Genomic DNA, 24319 nt, shown 5'->3' with positions numbered 1-24319 from the left:
GCTACAGCCAAGGCTGTGATAAATACTTTGCATGAATATTTTCATTTAGACCTAAAAGCAGCCTGCTGAGGTATAGACTTTTATTCCTTTCATCTTACAGATGAGGAAAATGAAGCATGGAGAGTTTAATAACTTTTCTAGGTCACATAGCTATGTGTTCAGCTAGAAAATTGAACCCAGGCAGTTTGATTCCAGAGTTACAAACCTAACATTTTGCAATTCTGCCCAGAAAAGGCAGAAAAATAAGGCTCAAATAAGGATTTGTTTCAAGGGGAAAGTGGTTTATACACCAAGGCCTGAAATGGGAGAGTGAGAAAGTATATTGCCTTATGATATCAGGGGATGGCTTAAAGAACAGATGGGCATAATCTTAAGATTAAAAACAGATATACTTAGAAATTAGGAGTAACTATCTATAAAATTTGAGCATTTTGTTAGAATGTGACAAGCTAGATTGAGTAGTGACAACAGATCCATGATCTACCTGCACATAGCTGGAACTTGAAAATAACCATTATGAAAATTAAATTTTTGTTTTCACTCTTATCTTACCTCCTAAGCCTTGGTGGTGCTGTATAATCACTGTAGAGAGATGTAACAAATGATAAATGGTATGATTCCAAGGTTTCAGATTTTAGAGAAAATACAGACAATTGGAAATGGGTTCATATGGGAAAAGATGACAGGCAGGTTGTTTTCAATGGTATAGAATGTCCCAGAATTAATAGGTATAAGTTTTGAATCCACCTCACCACCTCACTCCTTGTATAATGTTTTTCCCACAATATAGTCAGAAACACTTTGTCATCCCATTTGTGAAAGCCACAACAGTTTCCCATTGTCCTTTCACATCTCTGCCAGGAATACTTGCCCCCCACCAAGCTTGGGATGACCAGGTCCATCTGATTCCTAAAATTCTCCCACTTTGTAGATCTAAAGCCTCTATATAAGTACAGCTCTTTTTATATTCTACCATGGAATCTTAACTTTCATCTGTATAGCACTTTTACAACATCAAAATACATTTACATTGGTTGGTTTTATTTGTTATTTATTTCCTTATATTTCTCAAGCAGACATTATGAAACATGAAGACAGAAATAACATTATTCAACCATCAGTGTAAACCCAGAGCCTGGTACGGAGGAGATATTCAAAAACACTGGTTGAATACATAAAGAAAAGAGATGTATGCAAGAGTGAATGAATGAATGCACCCCCGAGTGCACTATCCTCTTCAGCCATGAAATAATGGATTAGAGACTCACACTCCATCTGCACATGAGCTAGTTGAAATGCCACAACCCATTAAGGACAGGAACAGTGCACCTGGATTTTTAGCCCCCTCACTCCTGGGAGGCAGAGACTGCATCTTCTGGAGCTAACATTATAAAAGTCTGGAGCGCCTACTCTTGTTACTTGGGACCAGCTTGCCTCCTCCTTCATTCTCCTCATGGGCCCTATTAGGATTGAACCACTAACTCACTAGTCACCTTGGTTCTTATTGATTTTTACCTTAGCCAAAACCAAACTAAGAAGATCCATCCTCATCCACACCTTCCACTTCTAACCTTTGCCTGTCTATCTACAACTGTTCTCATTGATCAAGCTCTCACTGGGCCATCTCGAATATTTTCTCCATAATTTTGTTAAGATTTTATGACTAGTTCCTTAAAAAAGCTAAGTGTCCAGACATAAAACTGGATATCTACTGCAACCTTGGCTTTATGTTCTTTCAAACTAACATGTGCTTCAGAGTCTACAGGTATGGAGATGTCCTTCCTGATCATCATTGCCCCTTCTGTACAATTACTCATTCACTCCCTCTTAAAATCATTTCTTTGAGGCTCATGACATTTGTCCATTACACCTTCATCTCTCCTTACTCTAACTTACTAGCTTCCTTGTTGATTTCCTTATTCATCAAAGACTTTGGGTCCTGCATCACTTATCCAAAACTTTAACTGCCTAGTCCCTTACCTCCTATTCAACCTACAGGATCTATTCTGATAGAGATCACAGCCTCTGTCAAAACCTATAACTGATATACTTCTTTTTAAAAAATATTTATTTATTTATGCATACAAGAACTGGGGTACAGGCCAGAGGTGTGGGGGGTAAGAGGATTCACCAAAGACAGATTTGGGAACAGAACAGGCAGATTGACTGAAATATACTGCTGAGGGGAGCAGTGGGCAAGTCAGGAGAGGTCTGCTGCGCTATGTGGGTTGCTCCCTGGCAGGCCGGGAATTGAACTTGTGCTGCAGTAGCTGTGGATAGCTTCATAGGTTGTGTCTTAACACCTTGTGCCACCAAGGAGACCCAATATACTTCTTAAATGATCAACCTAAGCTTCTTCTCTTTAACCATAACATCCTCTATCCAGTATTCTTTTTTCAGTGACTCCCACCAAAAACATTCTTCAAATTCACTGATGTATAAATATCGTATTGAAATTCCTCTTGTTGTTTTCCCCTAAAATCTACATCCTCTCTTTCCATATTTTATTCTGAATTGTTGAACTTCCATATCCCTGATTGTTGATTGTGATCTTGCCTGTATCTCAATCTACCTTGTTCTTCCATGTTTCCTTTGCACCTTGCTTGAATTTTGCACTGGGTAGAATTTTAAATATATGTTTTATCCATATTTGCTTGTGAGCAATCAAACATGACTGGAGAATGTTAGACAGTGGGGGAGATGGATCCTGTACAAATACATCACAACTAACTTCTAGAGAATCTTACAACAATGCATGGGAATTCTCCTCTGTGACTCTGCTCAATAACAGAATTGTTATATTTTCCAACTTACTCCCATCCTCAACTTCCTGCTAACTTAACCATGTAATAAGATTGGGTAAAGTGGGTAGATCTTCTTCATTTTTTTCTGAATTTATCCATTACTGCTTACCCCCCATTCTCAGTTCAGAGAAATAGCGGCTGTGGAACCACTCCCTGACTCAAAGGTTTGGCTAGAAGATTTCAGCTCTGCAATACCTATGCCCTCATCTACTACAGGAGGCTATAAAGGAATATTTTTGAAGAAACTACTATTTGTGAAGGACAAGGAAAGGGAAAGGCAATGCCTCTTGACTCATTCTCCTTTCTCAAGTGGAACAGGTTTCCTGCAAAAATTCTCATGAAATTGATGGCCCTGTAATAATAAAGTAAATCTTGCAGTTGTCATCAATTTAGAGTCTATTGAGCTACAAAGTCTACGAACCTGACCTGTATTGTTAAAGTGGGGAAATGAACACTAAGAAGAAATGGAAGGGAAGGTTATGGTGGAGGAGCTCACACAGATTATTCCTTTGACTCACTATTCCTCAGACTATTCCAAAGACTCACACATGGTGTATCTAATAGGACCATGAGGGAGTTGGGTGGGAATGGATGAGATTGAGGAGTTGAGGCTTACTGAAAACTCCATCAGATTAGAAAGTGAGTTTATGCCATCAAATGAAATGATGAGTTGCCACCCAAAGAATCAATTAACCCTTGGTTCTTAAGACACTAAGATCAACTAGGGAAACTGCATGGGCTTGAGACTTCACTAATTTGCCTTATTAGGATTTCCACCTCACTTCTCTGAGCTAGATAAGTAGTTAAGACCCACAAGTTAGGGCCTCCCCGGTGGCACAGTGGTTGAGCGCTGGGTTGCGAAGCTGCCTGCAGCCTCTGCAGTGCCAGTTCGATCCCCAGCTGCTCCCCGGCCACCGGAGGAGGGTCCCACATGGCGCGCAGACCTCTCCTGCCGCCCACTGCTCCCCTCAGCAGTGTACTTCGGTCCTTCTGCCTGCTCTGCTCCCCGCTCTGGCTCTGGTGAATTCTCTCACCCTCCCGTGCTTCTGACTGTACCCAGTGCTTGTATGTATAAATAAATAAATAAATCTTAAAAAAAAAAAAAAGACCCACAAGTTAGTGTGTAACAAACTCTTTGGGTAGAGACTGTCCTTTCATTTTGCTTTTGTCTAGCTTTATTCAGATATAATTCATATATATTTATGTACATATATGTAATTCAGATATAATTGAGTAAGTATAACATTGAATAAGCACAACATTGTATAAGTGTAAGGTACACAAGGTGTTGATTTCACACACATATATTGCAAACCAATTACCGGTACAATGTTAGTTAAAACTCCATCATAGTATTAGTTAACACTTCCATCACGCCACATAATTACTATTTCATTACTGTACAAGGTTATTTAAGATATATTCTCTTAGCAATTTTCAAGTATATCATACAGTACTATTATCTTAGAAGGTAAGAAGAGACAAGAGAAACCTTTTGAAATTTAAATTTAACCATGGCTCTCTGCTCAAATTATAGGGTAAAGAATCAAGTCCCTGAGATGACCTGTCAATCCTCAACAGAATCAAAGGCAAAGGAGCTAATCTTTTTTTCAGCCCTATCTCACATGTTACGGTATGGACTGTGCACCAGCACTCAAATTCATATACAAAGTCCTATTCTCCAATAGTTCAAAACGGGAATACAGGAAATAAGGCTATTGCAGATGAGATTAGTTAGGTTTGGAAGAGGTCATACTGGAATATGATGGTTCTCTAATTTAATATTATTGTGTAATTTTAAAAGGGGTGCTTTGGATACAGGTGTAGCCACAGAGAGAATGTCGCATAAAAATGCAGGCAGAGATCTGCACGATGTCGCTACAACCATAGAGCACCAAAGATGGCCAGCCAACCACCCAAAACTAGGTGAAAATAATGGAACAGGTACTCTCTCATAGACCTTAGAAGGAGCTAACAATACTGACACTGTGATCTCAGACTTCTACTCCCAGAATTGTGAGACAATGCATTTTTGTTGTTTTCAGTTACCCAATTTGTGGTACTTAATACACAAATACTATCCCTCCTTGCTATATACACTGGCCTTACTTCTCCTTCTGTAACTTGTGTTCCTCCCATAGTAGAACTTTATGAATGTCCTTCCTTCTCTCTGGAACGCTTTCTCTCTCTTTTATTTGTTAACTCCTACTAATCCCCCAGTTCCTTGATCAGATGAATGGCATCCTTGAGGGAGATCACAGCCCTAAATGAGATTAATTTATTATTCAACTTGTTTCCATTTATAATTGGGTATTATTTTTGTCATCCTGTGTAATATCCCCTGTGGTGTAGGCAAGCAAAAAAAATATTTGCAATTTGAATGAATGAATGAATGAGTACTTGCAAAAATACATATACTGGGTTGTTATAAATGCAAGTCCAGGGCCTCTCCTGGTAGTGCAGGCGGTTGAGTGCAGGGCTGTGAAGCTCTCCACAGCCTTGGCAACGCCATTTCGATCCCGGCCGGCTGGCGAGGGTCTCATTTGGTGTGGCAGATCTCTCCTGTCTCGCCCTCTGCTCCCCTCAACAGTGTATTTCGTCAGTCTGCCTGTTCTGTTCCCTGCTCTGTCTCTGGTGAATCCTCTCATCCTCCCGCACATCTGGCCTATACCCCAATTCTTGTATAAATAAAATAAATAAATCTTAGAAAAAATAATAATAAATGCAAGTCCAGGCAGAAATAATTGTTCACTCTTCTATGTTCTACTGATTTGTACTATCCACGATTACAAAATTAGTCATATTACTGTCTATTCATTAATCATAGGTGTCTATCTCACAGTATAATCCCCTTGAGTGTGGAGGTTATGACTTTTTTTAGCTTTATGTTTCTAAAACTAGAACTAATCTGGAACCTAGTGGGCACTCAACAAATATTTGTGAAACTGAAGTATGTAGAAATTGTAGGGAAAATAGACTGTAATATGTTGAACAAATGTCAGGGTTAATTATTACCAAATGGTTTGAATTATTTTCCCCTACACAAAAGAGGTTTTAAAATCTGCTGTTCCTGGTAAATAAAGTTCTTCTGTTCAGCCTCAAGCTTATGTGAAAGGAAATGAAATGTCTCTTCCTTAGATTCATTTATAACTCACTCCTCAGCTGATGTGCTCCACAAGCCTTTTGAGAATTCTTTTCAATTCTCTTTATCCTCTTATCCTCCCTCCTCCCTTAGATATGTGTAACCCAGGGGAAAACAGAGAGCTCAAATGCAGCTAACACTGTAATCATACACAGCCCTGTATTGCACAGAGAACAAACTAAACCAGGAAAGTCCCACAACCCTTGCTCAAGTTTCTGACATACATTCTTGTATTTGGGCCTTTAAATGTAAACAAAGGCCAAGGTAACAACCTTTTAGGTTTGGGATTAGCCATTGAAATCCATTTAGTTTCAACTGAAGCAATTTAACTACTATTACTTCCCTAACTCAAAGATCTTGTTTGTTTTCATTTTAAGCAATCAACATTAGGGGCATCTGAAGAAGATATGACAATCTTACAAATATATGAATAGGATAGGAAAATGTTCTTTTCAATTAAGAAATGATGACACTAATAGTAATCTCTTATTTCTACATTTTAATTTTTTCCAAGATTTATGAGGCACTTTTAAAGACTACGTTCTATTATATTAAGGTTGAGTGAAAAGTATTAACTATAGTTAACAGAGAACAAAAAACAGAATTTGTTCACTAGAATATTCATCACAGGTCATCCAGATTGTTCACAGCCAATCCCTTCATTTGGTCAATGTAATGGGCATCTCCTGGGGGCCAGATGAGCTAAATCTGTTTATAATAAAGTTTCTCCCACTTCTAATTTCTCCTGCTTTTAATTTCAGACTCACCTCAGTGGCCTAAGCCATTTAATCTTCCTCTAAAGGACAAAACCAAGAGATTTAGATTAATTCAGGGAAGTTGTGAATGACTGCAGGGTGAGACACTGGACTCTTTCACTTTTAGGGCCAAGTTTTCTGTTTTCCAATGTTGGAAGTGAAAACAATCCTCTAAGATTCAATGAGGAACAGGTATAGTCTCAAGGATGCCCTGCATCACCATAACAGTAGCTCACCTCCTATGTAAAATAATTTCCTTCCCCACTCCTAATGCTATCTTAGACTTATCTCTATGAAAGCAGAATCCTACTGGATTAAAGATCCAGTTCATTTGTCTCCTTCCTTTCAACATGAACAAAGAAAGAATAGAAAGAGCTACTGTTCTCGACCCAAATGGATACTGCCTTTCAGTCTATTCAGAAACGAGTAGTTTCTCTTGTATTTTCTTTCTAAACCTACCTCTTTAAAAAGCAAATCAGTCCATGAATGTTGAAAGTCTATCTCTGTCCCCACTTTTTTTTTTTTTTTTATAATTCCCCTTACCCATCTGCCCTGTCCTATGGAATAAGCTATCATTAAGCCAGAGGAAAGGCAGGAAGCCCTTCACTCATGTAGGAACACATCTGAACAACAAAAGTAGCACATTATATTGACACCATGAAAAACGATTCATTGGAGAGTTTCCTTCTTTCCTTCTCTTTATCAGCTACTCATTCAAGACACTGAAACCAGCTGTTATGAGGGGCTGATATTTGCTTTACAAAAGAAGAAAAGCTCCCTCTGTACACACATTCTTATTCTTCCTACTGATTCAGGCGTTAATAGTGTTTGACAGGTTGGTAATTTGTTTTTTTTTTAAACCATAATTCATTTAGTACCATTCTGCTTTATTATTGTACATTTTACACTTGGTGCACAGAAAACATTGTTGTTTCTTAACAATTCTATTCCTTCCAGTAATCAGTCATGCAAGGGGACTTCATGAGACTGGTAAATTGTGGAGCTGCAAGTAGGCCGAGAGGACAAGGAAGATGACACGAGGAGAGGGTGAGAAGTTACTGAAGACAGAAACAAAGACAGAAGGGATAATTAAATGGGGTGCCAAGTGCATGAGAAAACAGTGAGAATTGTGAAGAAGAAAGCAACATAAAAATACCAGCTTCATGCCCTAGATCATACAGGGGTTTTTGACCCTGCCCTTCTCCCACCTTTAAAAGAATCTGGAAGGTCATCTTGACATTCCTGAGTATTGAGTCAGGGACATTGTTTCTTTTCCACCCACCTCATCCCCCTCAAAGTGTATATCTTCCTTGACTCACAATGGGGTTACATCCCAATAAATTCATAATAAATTGAAAATGTCCTGAGTCAAAAATGCATTCAGAGCACTTAACCTACAAATACCATAGAGTAGCCTAACTTTAATGAGTTTGGAACACTTATGTTAGACTTCTGCTGGGCAAAACCATCTAACACAAAGCCTACTTTGTACTGAAGTTTTGAGAATCTCAGACATAGATGGGCAGTTTGTAGACTTGATGGGATGCAAAAATGCAAAGCACAATATCACAAATCTCTGGTAACACCGCACAGTGCAGAGCACCAGTTGCCTCCCCTCGTGATGGCTGTGACAAACAGGAACAGTGGATTGCTGTTGTTGCATGGTCTCCCAAGAGTATGGAACCATGTATTGCTAGCCTGGGAGAAGATACAAATTCAAAGCTCCAACTAGGATTTCTATTAAATGCATGTCACTTTCACACTATTATAAAGTAAAAAATAAATAAATAAAATAAATCATAAGTTGAACTGTTGTAAATTGGGGACCACTTGTACAATTGCACAAGGTGAGGAAGAGGGTTAAGGCAGAAGCCTCACATGCACAAAGGAGATTTTCATCCATGGGAAGAGTGGTTCCAGTCATCTCCTTAGGGTAAGAATTGGGCGAGTCTAAGTTATCTGAAATCCACATCTTCCCTAAACTTCTGTGGATCAATCCATAAGACAGAACCCCCATTGTGCTCCAGCTGGGAACTCCAGTTGGAGTCTAAAGGAAGGGAGGCAGGGGGCCAAGGCTTTTCCCCCATGAGGCCTCCCTCCAGTGGGGCATTCAGTTCTCCTTCCACTAGATATTCAGAGCACAATAGGCATTTCATTTTATTTTATTTCCAAATTATGTGCTTTGAGGGAAAGTAGGTTTACATCTTTGTATCTGCTCCAGGGGTTATAGGTTCAAATCTCTTCAAATGTATTTTCCCACCCTGCCCAACACCAGTGCCCCCACAATCCTCTACCATGTTGCACTGCATCCCTCCCCTCCCACAGGCCCGCTCTGGTTGCCTCAGTTTTGCAGTCAGATGTTGAGGGTTTATTATTGGTTTAGTATTGACTAGTCCCTTGTTGTATTTCTCTATATTCCACATTTAAGTGAGACCATCGGTATTTATCTTTCTTCTTCTGACTTATCCTCTCCAGTTCCATCCAATAACACACTTTTTTAAAGTTTTATTTTCCATTCACTGGACAATCACCAAGTGCCCAGCACCATGATTTTTGCTTTGCTTTGCTTTCCTAACCCTCATAGCTTCTCTGCAAGGTTAGTGTGAATATACTCATTGTGCAGATGAGGAAGCAGAACATGGGAAGTTAAGTATTTAATTGTGATCACAAAACTAGTGAAGGTCAGAATCCAATTTTCAGACAGACTCTTACTGCAAAATCCAATTTTTGTTCATGTGCCCCCCTGACTGAAGCTTACATGGAAACAGGAGAAAGTGCCAACAGGCTCGGAGATCTGATAGTTAAACAGAGCATCCTTTCCAGAAGGGACCTTCCAGGTTGAACCACAAGAAAAAGTATGTGTGAGTTAGGAGCCTGCCTGGCAGCGGTTCTCAGACAATCAAGAAAGTCACCAAGGAAAACAGGAGGAGGGATGAGTTTTGAGTTCCATTAGGAAGATGGTGATGCCTCTGTTCAACTAAGGTATACCCTGGAGGGTGGAGAGCAAGAATGGAAACTTGGGGGAAGTGGTTTTCCTTTTCTCAATGTTATCGACTTCTTGGCCAAACAAAGGGAGAAATCATTTCTGTGCTCACATGTAAAATGAAATCAATAATTCCCACTTTTCATCTTCCTACATTATTAGGAGAAAATCCCTTTGGAGATGTCTTGGTATTAACCACTAGAGTTGAAAATGTGCAGATCTTACAACACAGAAGTCCTACGTTGAGTCTTACGCCTACACAAAGGCTTGTGTGTGTATATCAGATGCAAACCTACATGTGATGACAGTAATGTTTGTATGGAAAATGTATGGAACAACCAAACATCCCCCAGCAAACAAAAAGCAAATGCGTTCTTGTGATTTATCATGTGACAAAACAATGCTCAATGGTAAAAAAATTAAGGGACTTCAGCTCACGTATCAAGAGGAAGAATGTCACATCCAAGATGTTCATATTGTTGAAAACACATGGCGTGATGATACTTCTGTAAGTTTAGAAACATGCCAGCAATATTTTACATTGTTTAGTGACATAGTCATATGTGGTAGAACAAATGAAAACCTGGTCATGACAGATACCACATTTGGAATAATACAGAGTCCCATGAGGAGGGAGAAAAACTGAGTGGGTCAGAGCAGGGTCTGAGAGTTCTCACCTGCATGTGTCACATACATTTTGTTGATCTGGGTGCTAGTTATACTAATGTTCACTTTCTCTCTTTCTGGTTATTTTGTATGTTTAAAATCTTTCATAGTCAATTGCAGGGTGAATGAAGTGACAGACTTTTTTATGCCCTCCCTCCACTGGCCTCTATGATCAGCAGCTGTGGTCTTGCATGCCTCTCACGATTATGGACACCTGGGCCCAGGGAGCACAGGTGTGTGTGTATAGGTGTGCACACCTGGGGCTAGAAAGGAGGGGATAAAAGGGCAGCATCACTCTGGGGGGTGTAAGGTCAAGTTGCTGTCTCCCTGCCAGCTGGTTTCCCTTGCTCAGTTTTAAAGACCTGTAAAATCCACTGAAGTCTCCAAGATTCCTTTACCTGTCTACCAGAGAACCAACAACGAAACTACCTGGCGAGGGATGGTAGTTCAACATAAATGTTTTGAATGAAAAGTACATAAAAGAGGAGATGGATAATGAGGTGGGTAATTCCATTCCCAAGAATGGAGACCCTGGCCCAGTGTCTATGCTGAGTGGGGGTGGGGACTGTTGCCATTTAGAATCTCAGAGGCATTTCTCTCCAATCAGAACTGGGTGTTGCCTGGGGTGGGAGGCCTGTGTCCAGAAGCAGATCAAAATGTAGTGGAGGAAAGACAGGCAGAGGGAAGACAGAAGACAGACAGCTGGGATCCAGCAGATGAATGAGGAGGGGCCCTTGTTAATCTCACCAGGCTGTTGTGGTTGAAAAGACCCACTTTGCTCCCAAGCAGCCGCTTATGTTATTATTTCTCTCAGCGGGTTTCAAGCTGCCTGCAATTCTCTGTTAGTTAATAAGAAAAAGAGAGATGCAACAATTGCTTTTGCTTGGTTGGCTTGTAAAGGCTTTGTCACTCAAAAGTGGAACAAAGGCCGTAATAACACCCTGTACCGCAAAGGCAAGTGTCAGGGAACAGACCAAAATCAATTATCTGGGTGAAATCCAGAGACAGGAGGAGTCGCACACACACATAGCAGCATCCACACCACATAATCCCATTAATGGGGTGCTGTAGTTTCTCATGGGAGGGCAGAGTCATGCAGGAAAATTATAATTAAAAGTAAATAAAGGGAAACAGGTCCCTGATGCCTCCTGTCATGGCCCTAAACATGAATGTGGTCCCAGCAGACTTTGACAGGGCTCTCCAGTGGCTCCTGTGTGTGGCAAGGCTGGAAAGTGGGTCTGGCTCCTTGGCTTCCTGGGTTTTCTGGCTAATCCTTTTGTTAGTTATGCTTAGTAACTAGGTAAGGGATTTGGAAAGTGCGTGTGGTATGCTGGTTGCCTAGCAGAATCTTCCTAACAGAGAATATAGACTGCTTTGGAGATGTTCTATGGACATTTTTCCTACTCAATTAATGTGTAAGGAAATATGTAAAATAACATGATGGATGGATGGATGGATGGATGGATGGATGGATGGATGGATGGATGGATGGATAGATGGACGAGCCTGGAGGTAGAATGTGTGGGTGAAGGAACCATTCCAGTTTTTCCCTAAAAGGAACACATAGGAATCATCTAGAGCATCTTTAAAACGTTTAGACATGCAGACCAGACCCCAAATCAAGTAAATTATAATTTCTGGGATGAAAACAAGTCTTGAGTGATTTTACATGTTCCTCCAAGTGACTTTGCATATATAGTCAAAATTGAGAATCTTCAGACTAAATGGTCTCCTACTCTTTTTTTTTTTTTTATTATAACTGTTTCCTCATAAACTTACATAGTAGAAATTGTGAGAAGGCAATTAGGACAAATGGGATCTGATCTCACCTCACTAATAACTAGCTTTGTGACTTTGGGAAACTGACCTAAATCCCCCAAATATCAGCATCCTCACCTATTCAAAAAGGGGGATCTGATAACTGGATTGATTTGTAATCTCTTTGGGCTTGACAGTTTCATGACCTTGAAACACCATGATCTAGAACTCAGGTAGAACAACCAGCACAGATGTTTACTGTTTGTCTTTTCTGTGTATAAATCTTTGTAGGGAGATTAAAAATATCTATCAGATAAGAGGCAGAGACAGGACCTTATAATTCCTGTTACACTCTACGTAAATACTAGAAAGACACACAGACAATAAGAATAAACAGTATAGATAAGTGCAGAGCAACAGACTTTGACACTAGTATTATTATTTCCCCCCTGTATCTCCAGTTACTGACACTGATTCTTGGGTGAATGATTGAATGGACGGATAAATGAATGAATTGAATGATACCTCTAATGGGTGAATCAAAGTGTGGCTTGTCTTTGAAAATTGAGTATTTCTGCCTCACTAGATGTTAAATAATCACCTTCCCCACAACTTCTTGAGAGGCAAAAGGCTGCACTGAATTGAGCTTGATGGTTTCTAATATTACAAGCCAGCAACACAAGTCCATAGAACCCATCAATATGCAAATGTATGGCTTGAGAGCCAAGAGGGATATAGTTTTTGCTCCAGGAAGGATAGCTTTGTACCCAGTGAAATCTTAGTCTATGTCACCAGATACAGATCTGTATAACTCCTTAATTTTTTTTTCCTATTTTGTTTAAATGTGTTTTACCCATTTGCTAAAGTCAGTAGGAAAGAATCTGGGCTGAAATCAGGTAGATCTGGGTTAGAGGGCCCCACTGCAGAGACTGACATGCTAGAGAAAACCATTTTATATTAATTCCCTGGAAATCATTGTGAAGTATGCACCACAGTGTGAAGGTGGGCTCTGAAGAAGGAGGGAGTTTTCAGGCTACTGTCCCCCTCAGACTCCTTCAGCTGATGGCTGTTGGTACAAAGAATGTTTAATGTGCAAGAGCAGGCAAGTGTAGAGAGTTGGTTGCAAACACCCCAGCTCCCCAGCCAATCACTTTTACTGTTGTTGGTGATTAAAAAAAATCTGTTTGGAAGAAAGCATCATCAAGAGGATTCATCCTTATTCGCAAGGACAGTAAGTGGTTCAATTTAAACTCAGCAATACTAGCCAGCACCAGCTCCATCTACTTCTCAGGCCCTCTGAGGTTAGGTGAACATCCAGAAGACAGTCAGTATAAACTGGGGACTTCAAGAGCCAGTTGTGAACTTCAAGTGAGGGCACAGAGTTCTGGGAAGGCACAGCCATGCCTCTGTGCTACACAATGAGTTAACTGAGAAAAGTAGAATCAGAAGGTAGAAGGGGCAAGACTGAGGAGATCCTCAATACAGAAGCTCAGCACCCCTTTTTATGACAATCTTTGAAAATATGCACAATGGAATATTATTAGTGATCAAACAAAGATGAACTCATGCTATTTGTGACAACATGGATGGAGCTGGAAGGGATTATGCCAAGTGAAATACGTCAGAAGGAGAAAGGATATTACCAGATGGTGTCACTAACATGTGGAATATAGGGAAATCAAACTAAGGTTCAGATAAAAACAACCTTAAAAAATAGTCCTTGAGGGCCTTCTTGGTGGCATAGGAGTTAAGTGTCTCACAACACTGCAGCCTGAGTTCTATTCACAGCCAGGGAGCTAACCCACATATACAACAGACCTCTCTTGTCTTGCCTGCTGCTCCCCTCAGCAGTGTATTTCAGTGTATCTACCTGTTCTGTTCCCCACTCTGTCTCTAGTGAATCCTCTCACCCCCGCACCTCTGGCCTGTGCCCCAGTCCTTGTATGCATAAATAAATAAATCTTAAAACAAAAGCTATTCCTTGAAAGCTGACTAAAGAACTGAAAAGCGGGCCTCCCCGGTGGTGCAGCGGTAGAGCGCTGGGTTGCGAAGCTGCCCGCGGCCTCTGCAGCGCTGGTTCAATCCCCGGCTGCTCCCCGGCCACCGGAGGAGGGTCCCACATGGCGCGCAGACCTCTCCTGCTGCCCGCTGCTCCCCTCAGCAGTGTACTTCGGTCCTTCTGCCTGCTCTGCTCCCTGCTCTGGCTCTGGTGAATCCTCTCACCCTCCTGCGCTTCTGACTGTACCCAGTGCATGTATAAACAAAACAAATAAATAAATAAATAAAACATGCCTCTAAAAAAAAAAAAAAAAACTGAAAAGCATCCAGAGGGGAAGAGGCCTGGGAAGGGGGAAGAACAAAGAAGGAAGGAAGCATAATACACTAGGGTGATGGACTGTGGATGATTTGGTGGTGGGTGTACCACAGTGGCAATACCTAGTGGGGTTATCCTAATATTACCTCAATAAGAAAAAGAAGGAAGAAGAAGGAAGGGAGAGAGGGAAGTGAAGGAACCCAAATAAATGCTGCACATACAATACTAGGGGTTTCTGGGATACTGCCACTGGCTCCCTACATCCTTATGCTCCTGGGGAAGAGATGACAAGCAGCAGTGGATATGAGGGGGCGCCTCTGGTGCGAAAGTTACTCCTGAGATGCCCAGTGTAGAGGCAGGACAGGCCACTGAGCAGGTTTTCTATGATCCAGCAGACTGGGTAAAGGAGGAAAGAGTCTTGGAGCCCTCAGTAGCTTTTTGCAGGTCTTTTATTTAGATTTACCAGGCATATGGCAGGCAAGGGTGCTGGGGGGCCGGGAGGCTGGCAGGCCTCCCAGCCCCCAGCAAGTCTTCACTCTATCTGGGCTCTCCGGCCTTCTCTCTGCTTCTCTGCTCTTCCGTTCATTCAGCTGTTTCTCAGCTTCTCTGCTTCTTGGCTTCTGCTGGCGTCCCCATGACACCGCCCTTATAAACTCAGTCTCTCAGCCCAGGTGTACCCACTTCAGGTGCCCACCATCAGGCATGCATTCAGGACCACAGGGTTCCCTCATCTATCCTAATGGCAGGAAGGCAGAAATGTCTGATACTTTTTCCTTACCCTACACCAATGACAGACAATGCTAGTTCAGGGTCAGGATGAGACCAGTGTCATATTCAGATGAAACAGTGTTAGGGTCAAGTGTGTGTGTGTGTGTGTGTGTGTGTGTGTGTGTGTGTGTGCGCGCGCGCGCATGTATTTAATTCAGCACCATCCATTAAGTGCTTTCCCTCCCTAAACCCCAAAAGATGATTTATTTTTAAAGCAGATCTATTCTATGTGAAATAATTCTTGGTCTTGAATGTCATGTATATACCCTGAGGTCATATTGCTTGGGGTGTAGTAGTAATGAATCAGATACATTATTAATACAAGTACAATCATGCATTTGAGCCTTTCAGATAAATTCACACAGGTCTATGGAGCGCTCAGAACAGCCTGGATGTGAATGCAAAAAAAGATGAGCAACTCAGGGAGAAACTCACCTTAACACACTGAAATTAAAACCTGAAACAATACACCCAACTGAACCAAAATTAGCTGAAGTGGCCTCATGTGCCCCTGCACTTCAAAATTCCCACAGTCTGTAGCTCACATAAGATATATTTGGAAATAGAGCCTTTAGCATAGGAAATAGTAAAAGATCTCCAAAAGGGTTAGGTAAAATATTTGGAAGTTCCAGACACTCCGAAACCCATTCAGAGTACATGAAACTATACAGCATAAATTTGAAAAGTATTGAGTTAATGCTCACCAAGTGTCTCCTATATTTTAGGCTATGCTAAGTATGGACCCTGACCTAGAAACTCAACTCTAAGCCTTCAAGCTAAAAGGAACCTCAAATGGTCTGTGACCTGATTTAGCTCTGCCTCAGGCTCTATCAGAGACACAGACCTGTAAAACCCTTAACCTCTAAAACCTCCGATGTGGTAAGGCAAGAGAACCAGGCCTCATTCTAAGCCAGCTCAGTCAATATGGCATTGCATGGTATGGGGGCAAGTCTCCAAGACTCAGGTCCTTCACTTACCAATAACCAGTTAGACTAAATAATCTTTAAATTCCTTTCCCAGCTTTAATATCCAATGAATTTATTATACCTGACCCAGAAGTCAATTATTTTCGTCCTGAATACATATTAACTAAGTGTCTATATGGGTCTCCAAGAAGGGACGTAGCTCAGATGCTCTAACAAAATGTTAACTCTCCCTTTCCAGGAGAAAAGAAACGTCCATGCTAGGTAATCTTGGGGATAATTGTCTACTATTCGGGAGAAATGGGCGCGAAGGGACTGGTACTTGTGAAACAGCTGCTGATTTGGGCTCAGCACATCTGAGCTTCATCCATCTGCGTGGCTGAGCCTTAGAGATCTGCCTCCACGAATTCACTTGGTGTGATCCAGAATAAATCCTCTTCTGCTTCTGTGTCTCTGGGTTTAGGCGTGATTGTTACATAATCCACAAATATAAAATTTTCCAGGCACTAATGAGAGCACTTCACATTTAGAAACAGGAAAGCTTTCTGAATTGTAAATAAAGGGGAAAAGAGAAGATAATTCAGCTGGGTTCTTAAAATGCTAAAATGGAAACAATTGCCTCTTCTCCAGATCTCTAGCCCCATTGCCAAATCCCGGCTTTCCCAGTGCACAACCCCAAAGCCTGCAACTCAGAAACCCAGAGACACCGGGATCCAGCCCTGTCCACATGCTGGAATCTGCTTCTGCCACCCGGAAGGAAGCAAGATTAAAGGCAGCTGCTTAATCCTCCTGCAAAGCTTCTTAAGCATTTCTATCAGGGTCAGCTCAGCGGGTGCTTACTCACCCTGCCTCTGGAAAATATCCCAATTTAGGCCCTTCTGCTGACTGTCAAGTTGAAAGAAATGAGAAACTGGATCCTGATCAGGAGAGGGAATGGGGGTGGGTACAGGTGGAGGGAAAGAGCAGTGGAGAGAAGACTAAGCTGTCTCCTTTCAGAGCGGGGTTCTCCACTCTACTCCCCGATACTTGTGGTTTCATTTTTTGGTTTCACCCCAGATTGGCTTTGCTTCCCCCCACTCTAAATATTCTTCCAAAGTGTTCAAAAAGATTGTTAAGTAGTAATTCTACCAAATGCATATGGAGCAACTACTGTGTTCCAGTGCACGTGCTGGCAGATGTCTGTGGGTGCGGGCAATGCCTGCTCTCTCAGCACAGTGCAGGGAGACATCCTGGGGTGAGATAAATGGCCACTGGTGGCCTTGAGAACTCCTTGTTTCCCCTGTTTTTTTAAATAAACTTCAATGTTGTCCCCTGAGTAGTCTTGTAATTGTGCCCACAGGTAGAAACCCACAGTGACCTGTCCTCTACCTTGGCACTACCCTTTGAAGGCCATAGCCCCCCTATAATCCTGTTTCAAAAGGATAATTGCTCCCCAATAAAAATTACACATCTCCTTAAAGGTACCCATCTCCTTGTGTATAAGTGCCCAGCCAACCAGGTGTGGCCCAAAGTAGGGCCCTGAGGCCTGAAAGCTTGCCACAAGTCTAAGTCACCTTCAGGGAGGGAACCACAGAAAAAGGGAGAATGAGAAGGCAGGTCTAGGATGAAAGGAGCAAAATCAAAGTAGAAATCAAGGTAACAGCTGCCCTTGTCAGCTTGTGCATGTGTCTCTCACCCACATCTCTCTTCCAAGTGTCCCTATGTCTCTATCATGTGTCTCCTCCAAGTCTCTGGTAGAAGCCCGAAGCCAAGGAGCAAGTTCCCTTCTCCACCTGTCTCCCCTCTCTGTGTGTTCCAGAGCTCACCTGGCTCCCATGTTATAAGCTTCAGCTGATCTCTCAGCTCCACCCATAGTTAGTGGGGCAGGGAGCATGGTACCTCTCCTTTTTATGGAGATGTCTCTGTTACAGATGGTGGTAATGGCACTAAGGAGAAGTGGTTGGTTTTGAGAGACACTGTCAGAGTTTACTGGGCGGGCAATACTCTGGATATGATGGCCGAGCAAGAAAATTATAAGTTCAGATTTTTAGATGGGGCACTGGGGTGAGTGGAACAGTGCAGAATAAAGGCAGCTGCGGAGACAATATGGAGATTATGAGCAATGCAGGGAAGTGAGGAGACAAAATGTAGATGGGTAGGATGCCCATCACTTTCCCATTCTGTTACTTGGATTTTGTTTTGTTTTAAATTTTCTTTTCATTGGATTGCTTAAAAACAGGATCACCTAAGTCATTGATTAAAAAAAAAACAAAAACAAAGTGGGGAGCCTCGGAGAGGAGTGAAAATGTAGTGCCATCAGAAACCATATGAAGGGGGTCCAGATCCTATTTTCACATGACAATGCGCGTATGTGATCAGAACATATTTGTGTGGACTCACAAGCTGGTCTAGCAGAGAGCCAGCTCGGGGAGGAGTTTCGGGGAGGGGTGCAGGGGGGAGCAGAGCCAGGTGCAGTGTTCCTAGCAGCTCCTTAATGATCTAGAGGAGGAAGTGAACTGCACATTCATGAAGTTTTCAGCTGAGCAGCAAAAAAGGAAACACCAGGGGAGGGAGCAAAATAATTGGAGTAAAACCCAAGCGGTGAGCAGAGAATAGGGACCATGTGTACCCAGTTTGTGTTGGTGATTTATTACAATGGGACCACATTCTTTCTGAAGAGAGATGAGAAGGGTGCTCTATTAAGGTTTCTAGGAGGTACATTAAGCTGCACAGTTACTGTGTTGTGGTTCATTCAATGTTTCATTAGGCGTTAAATGACAGATAATAATAATAATATTAATCACACATGGCTAACATTTATCTAACCCTTACTTGATACCAAGCTAAGGATTTTACCTCTTTTAATATTCAAGCAACTCTATAAAGGAGACACTGTTACCAATGAGAAGAATGAAGGTTAAAGGTTTTAAGTGACTCTCCCGGGATGGTATGACCATTAAGTGACAAAAATGACAGGGGGACTGGGGTCTCTGTGATGGCAGAGGTCCTGTTCCTAACCACTGCCTATAGCATCATAGAAGCAATGTTGCAACCAAGTCCTTAGAAGAAGGAAAGATGATTTTGTAGAGCTAAATGAACCTAATAATTATAACACTTTGATTTTATGAGTGAAATTCAATGAAGCTCTATGGGGATGAGTTATTATTGAAATTCCTAGCTTCCTCATCTTCAACATTTGACTGTAGAAATGTTCTAAACACTTAAGATAAAGTTCCAGTACCTCTTTCTTTAAGATAATGCTCAAATATTGAGCATTTCAGATACCGGCAAAGAATGTAAATCCCTCTGCTCACAGGCACCATAATCTATTCTTTCTAATAGTTCAGTTTATGATGTGTTGGCAATCATTTTACATGTGTGCATGTGCATGCCTTATTCATTAGCTTATCAAGACTCATATATATTCATCATTGTGTCCCTAGTGCCTAGCAAAACACCTTGAACTTAGTAGGTTCTCAATAAATATGTTCTTGAAGGAATGAGAAACTGATTGGGTCATATAATATGAATCATACTAACTAATAAAATTAATCTGTTATCATGATAACAATCATCCAGTTATTGGAGAAGTGCATAAAATGTATTAAAATAAATTGGCAAATATGTTTAATCCTCAGTTTTTAATACTATGTGCTGAATTACAAGCAGTGAGTAGCCCTCAAAGGCGTGGCTTTGACAATCTTTTTTCATGATTGTCAACATGTCTTCATACCACAGAAATTACAATCATATCCAGAATGAAGATCAGCTTTTTGGAAGCATATACACAGATCAGGAGATTTAAAACCTCTTCACAGAATCAAGGGATCCTGTGTATCATAGCTGACACCTTTTAAATAGGTAGAGCCTGGCTCTCTGAAATACTGATGGTTTCTGTAGTATCCTCCCTTACTGTCCCTTCCCAAGGGCTGTTTTTCTCTTCATGCTGGTAGCAGGTCCTTGAACATGCTGACCACTTTTGGACACATATGTACTAATTTATTCTTGGTGAAAGAAAGCCCCAACCCCCTCCAATTTGCTTTCCTTTGATACTCCCTCCAAGAAGTCCTCCCTATTTATCTGACAGCCACTTCCCTCCCATGGTCTCATGGAGGTATTCTTGTAGATCCCGTGGCTCGTCCTTGACATTGACAGCAGCCGGGGGGAAGGATAGCCTGAGCCTGTCCATCCCAGGCTCTGACCTGGTGCCTCTTTCATTGTGTCTCCAGTACCCAGCACTAAGCCTGGCGTGTGCTGTGAGGAGGAGAGATAGAAAGATGGAGGGATGGAGAGAGGAAGGGAAAGCAGGCAGAATGAATCTAATGCTACACTGTCATTTCTCTAATGCAGGGGGACAATATGAAGTGCTCTTCAGCCAGCCAATTTAGTTGCAGTCCATCCTCATGGCTGAATGTTTAACTGGAGTTGATCCAAACATCATTATTCGTTGAAAGGATAAATCAATTCCCCATACTCTCATATGTAATAGACATTTGCCCACACATGACAATGGCAGCCTTATTAGAGGAGAAAGAAAGTGGAGAATAAAAAGACAGACACAAACACACACACAGAGAGAGAGAGAGAGAGAGAGAGAGGCAGAGAGACAGAGAGACAGAGAGACAAAGAGACAGAGAGAGAGGGATTTAGAAAAAGATTCTCTTTGTAGCATAAGGCAGAGAAAACCATGAGAAGGTTTTAAAGTCAGTATTTCTTCTATCTCATTGTTACTCTACAATCACCTTGAGGTTGTTGGCTGGGCATATATAAAAGTCACACTGGCTTTTGGTTGGCTAACCACCTCCATACAACTAAATTTCATATCAGCATCACCATCTACTGTAACCACTTGAAACAGGGACAGTCTGGCGACTTCGCAGGAAAACTTATAAAAAATGTAGATTATCTCAGCGCTAAAAGGTGAAAAATAATTACACCTTTAAAGTCCGTTGCAAATTCCAGATGCTGCCACAGCTGTATTTTAATATTCCAATACTAGGACAAGAGCAAATCTTGCTATGTGCCTCTTATCTTCCTCTCACATACCCATGCTGTCAATGCCATTGGCAATTTTACATGTAAATGAGCCCATCCATCACTCCTTACTTTGCAGCAACTCACTTCGAAGCCTGCCATAGAGTTACACCATTAAATCTCCCTGCTTTACAATATACATCATGACATATTTGACATCAATCAGCTGTGTCAGCCTGCTCACTGTAAACCATAAACTTGCTCTGCATTCCTCTCTGCACGGGGTGATTAAACCTGCTCCGGGTAGCTTCCTGATTACAGTGATAAATGGTAACTCATTTCCCTGCTCACTCTTCCTCCACCTGTTCTTTGCCTCTGTCCCAAGCTCCTTGTGCCTGCCTATTGGAAGAGGTAGTGGTCAGTGGAAAGTGTGCACTGGGAGGCTAATTTGTACATATGGGCTCAAGTTCTGACTTTGGCAATCACTGATTGACTCAGGGTTATGAATTTACTATCTTAAAGGAGGTTGATGAGCTGCATCCTTTGTCATGCTCTGAAGACAAAAGACATGAGGATTTAGCACACTGGAAGAGAAAGACAGACCAAGACAGTGATTCTCCACCACCAGGGATGGATGCTAGCCACTGGCCACCACACCCCTACATACAACGTGCAATTTTTTGCCAGGTTATCCCATTCCTATTCAAGGAATGATATAGGAATCCATGTTAGAGAAAGTGACATTATTAAAAGTACAATCTTGAATGAGTTCTAATTGGTTGTTTTAAGTAGTCCATTTGCAAACTTCAGTACTTTATTATTGAAGTGACAGAACACTGTCACATGAGGCTTTGGCACAGCACCCCATACCTGACCCCAGCACATGGTGCATCCTGATGCTCCAGTTGAAATCCACTGGACCAAATGATAAAAAGAACTATTTTTCTAGCAGAGAAAACTAAGAAAATGTTGGCAATATGAAGACTCTACTGAACTGTCTAGGCAATCCATCTTATCTCTCTAAGAGTCCTTTTGCCCTTCCTTCTGTTGAGACTGAGATAACAGCTACTTCTGCTTCTTGGCACACCGACCAAGCCATCTGCTGAGCAGTGGACATAGCCTGGGTCACCTGTGCCCTCCACAGTATGTCCTAATCAATAAATCAGAAGGTCCTTAGGACCAAACAAAGGAAAGTGGAAGGTGTTCTTTATCCTCATGTACTCATTTCAGCCATAGACCTACCACGTAGCCACCTGTCACTTGTTCCGATTTCTATCAGTCTGACTACCTCGGTCTCCTTTTTCTGATGATCTAATTCCTCTCTGGAGTCAAAGCGGTTTGTCCAAACCCATCTGGAAGGAGCAGAGAGGAGGGTGGGGTTATTGACTATAGCCACAAATCCCATTCAGTGTCACAACAATTCCAGGATACCCATATGAAAGAACATCATTAGGGGTCCAGTGGCAGAGGAGGGAAGAGAAATATAAGGGAATATGACAAAGAGGGAGAAAGGAAGTAATTCTGTTTGGGAGCTGCAGCTGGTCTCATGAAGTCAAAGGAAGGGGTAGGCAGAGAATCGGAGGGAGGAGGGAAGCAGAAAGCAGAGGAGGGACAGGAAGGGAACAAAAGGAGAAAGTTAGCTTCATGCTTTCATTCTTGGGACATCCAGAGTAATGAAGCCTCTTTCTAGAGAAGATGAATGGGCGACTGTAGAGATTATGAGTGAGGTTTTATTGCAGATCAATAAATCTGTGTCACAGATCCCCATCTGGAGGGAGTTTTAATTTAAAGGAAAGAGTGATGAGCGCACAAGAACGATAAATCAAAAAGTTGTGTATTCACATATGCATTAACCTTCTATCAAAACATACATTGGCGTCAAGGCAAGAGTTTGGAAACAAATCTGATAGGTGATTTGGAAGGACAGTCACTGGGGCCCAATAGCTCATCTACCTCGGGACACAGTTGGAGAAGCTACTGTCTCTCTGGGCACCCTGACTCCCACGACTGGGACGAGAACAGAGACAGAAGCTGAGGATTTATATTGTGCCCTTAACAGGAATCTCTGGTTGTCACCAGATGACAGCTGCCTCAGATCAAAATCGGCGCAGAGTTCTCTAAAAAGTAGAAAGATTTCACAGCAACACAACAGAGACAGCACCTGACAAAAAAGGGGTGGAGACACATTTAGGAAATTCTGAAACCTGTGTTCAGTCACAATTTAAAGTGCTGGTCATGGACCTCCCCAGTGGTGCAGCAGTTGAGCGCTGGGCTGTGAAGTTGCCTGCAGCCTCTGCAGTGCAGGTTCAATCCCCGGTCACTGGGCAAGGGTTCCACATGGCGCGCAGACCTCTCCTGCCACACTCGCTGCTCCCCTCAGCAGTGTCTTTGGTCTGTCTACCGGTTCTGTTCCCCGCTCTGGCTCTGGTGAATTCTCTCACCCTCCGCGCTTCTGACTGTACCCAGTGCTTATATAAATAAATAAATAAATCTCTTAAAATAAATAAATAAATAAAGTGCTGGTCATAACTCAAACCTGACCACAGTTTAGCGTGTCTTCCCCACAGCCCACCTTCTTGCAGTAATGTCCCCCAGAATCATGGCAATTATCATAACTCCAGAGAATAAGTCATGAACTAAGGGCAGTGAATGCCCTGGCAGTTGTGGCTGCATTTGAAGAAACCAATCAGAACAGTGCTGATTGGGCCTCCCTGGTGGCACAGGGGTTAAAGTCTCAAAGCTATCAAGCTACCACCAGCCACTGTGGCATGAGTTCAATCCCTAGCCAGGGAGCTAACACACGTAGTGCAGCAAACCTCTCCTGTCTCATCCGCTGCTCCCCTCAGCAGTGTATTTTAGTAGATCCACCTGTTCTGCTCCCCTCTCCCTCTGGTGAATCCTCTCACCCCCACCCTACACCTTTGGCCTGCACCCCAGTTCTTGTATGCATAAGTAAATAAATAAATCTTAAAAAATAAATAACAGCACTGATTGGCTCCCAATAAGTCCCAACAAAGCGACCATGTGGGAAGCAGGGCCAAAGTATTTGCTAGTCAACTAATGCCATTGTTGTGCGGTGATCCTAATGACTGAACTATTCTTTCGGACTTTTACAAAAATCGGGGAAAGAAGTAAAGACATTAAGTGCCAAATGTCCATCATCAAGTCAATCACTCTCTCCCAGCACACATTTTATATAGAGAATTGTAGATGTGTACACACTATAAGAATAAATCCACTTATACCTGTGTGC

The sequence above is a fragment of the Talpa occidentalis genome, unplaced genomic scaffold, assembly GCF_014898055.3.
Source record: "Talpa occidentalis isolate TD23 unplaced genomic scaffold, MPIMG_talOcc4v2.1 talOcc4.12, whole genome shotgun sequence".
Classification (NCBI taxonomy): Eukaryota; Metazoa; Chordata; class Mammalia; order Eulipotyphla; family Talpidae; genus Talpa; species Talpa occidentalis.
This window is presented reverse-complemented; position numbering follows the sequence as displayed.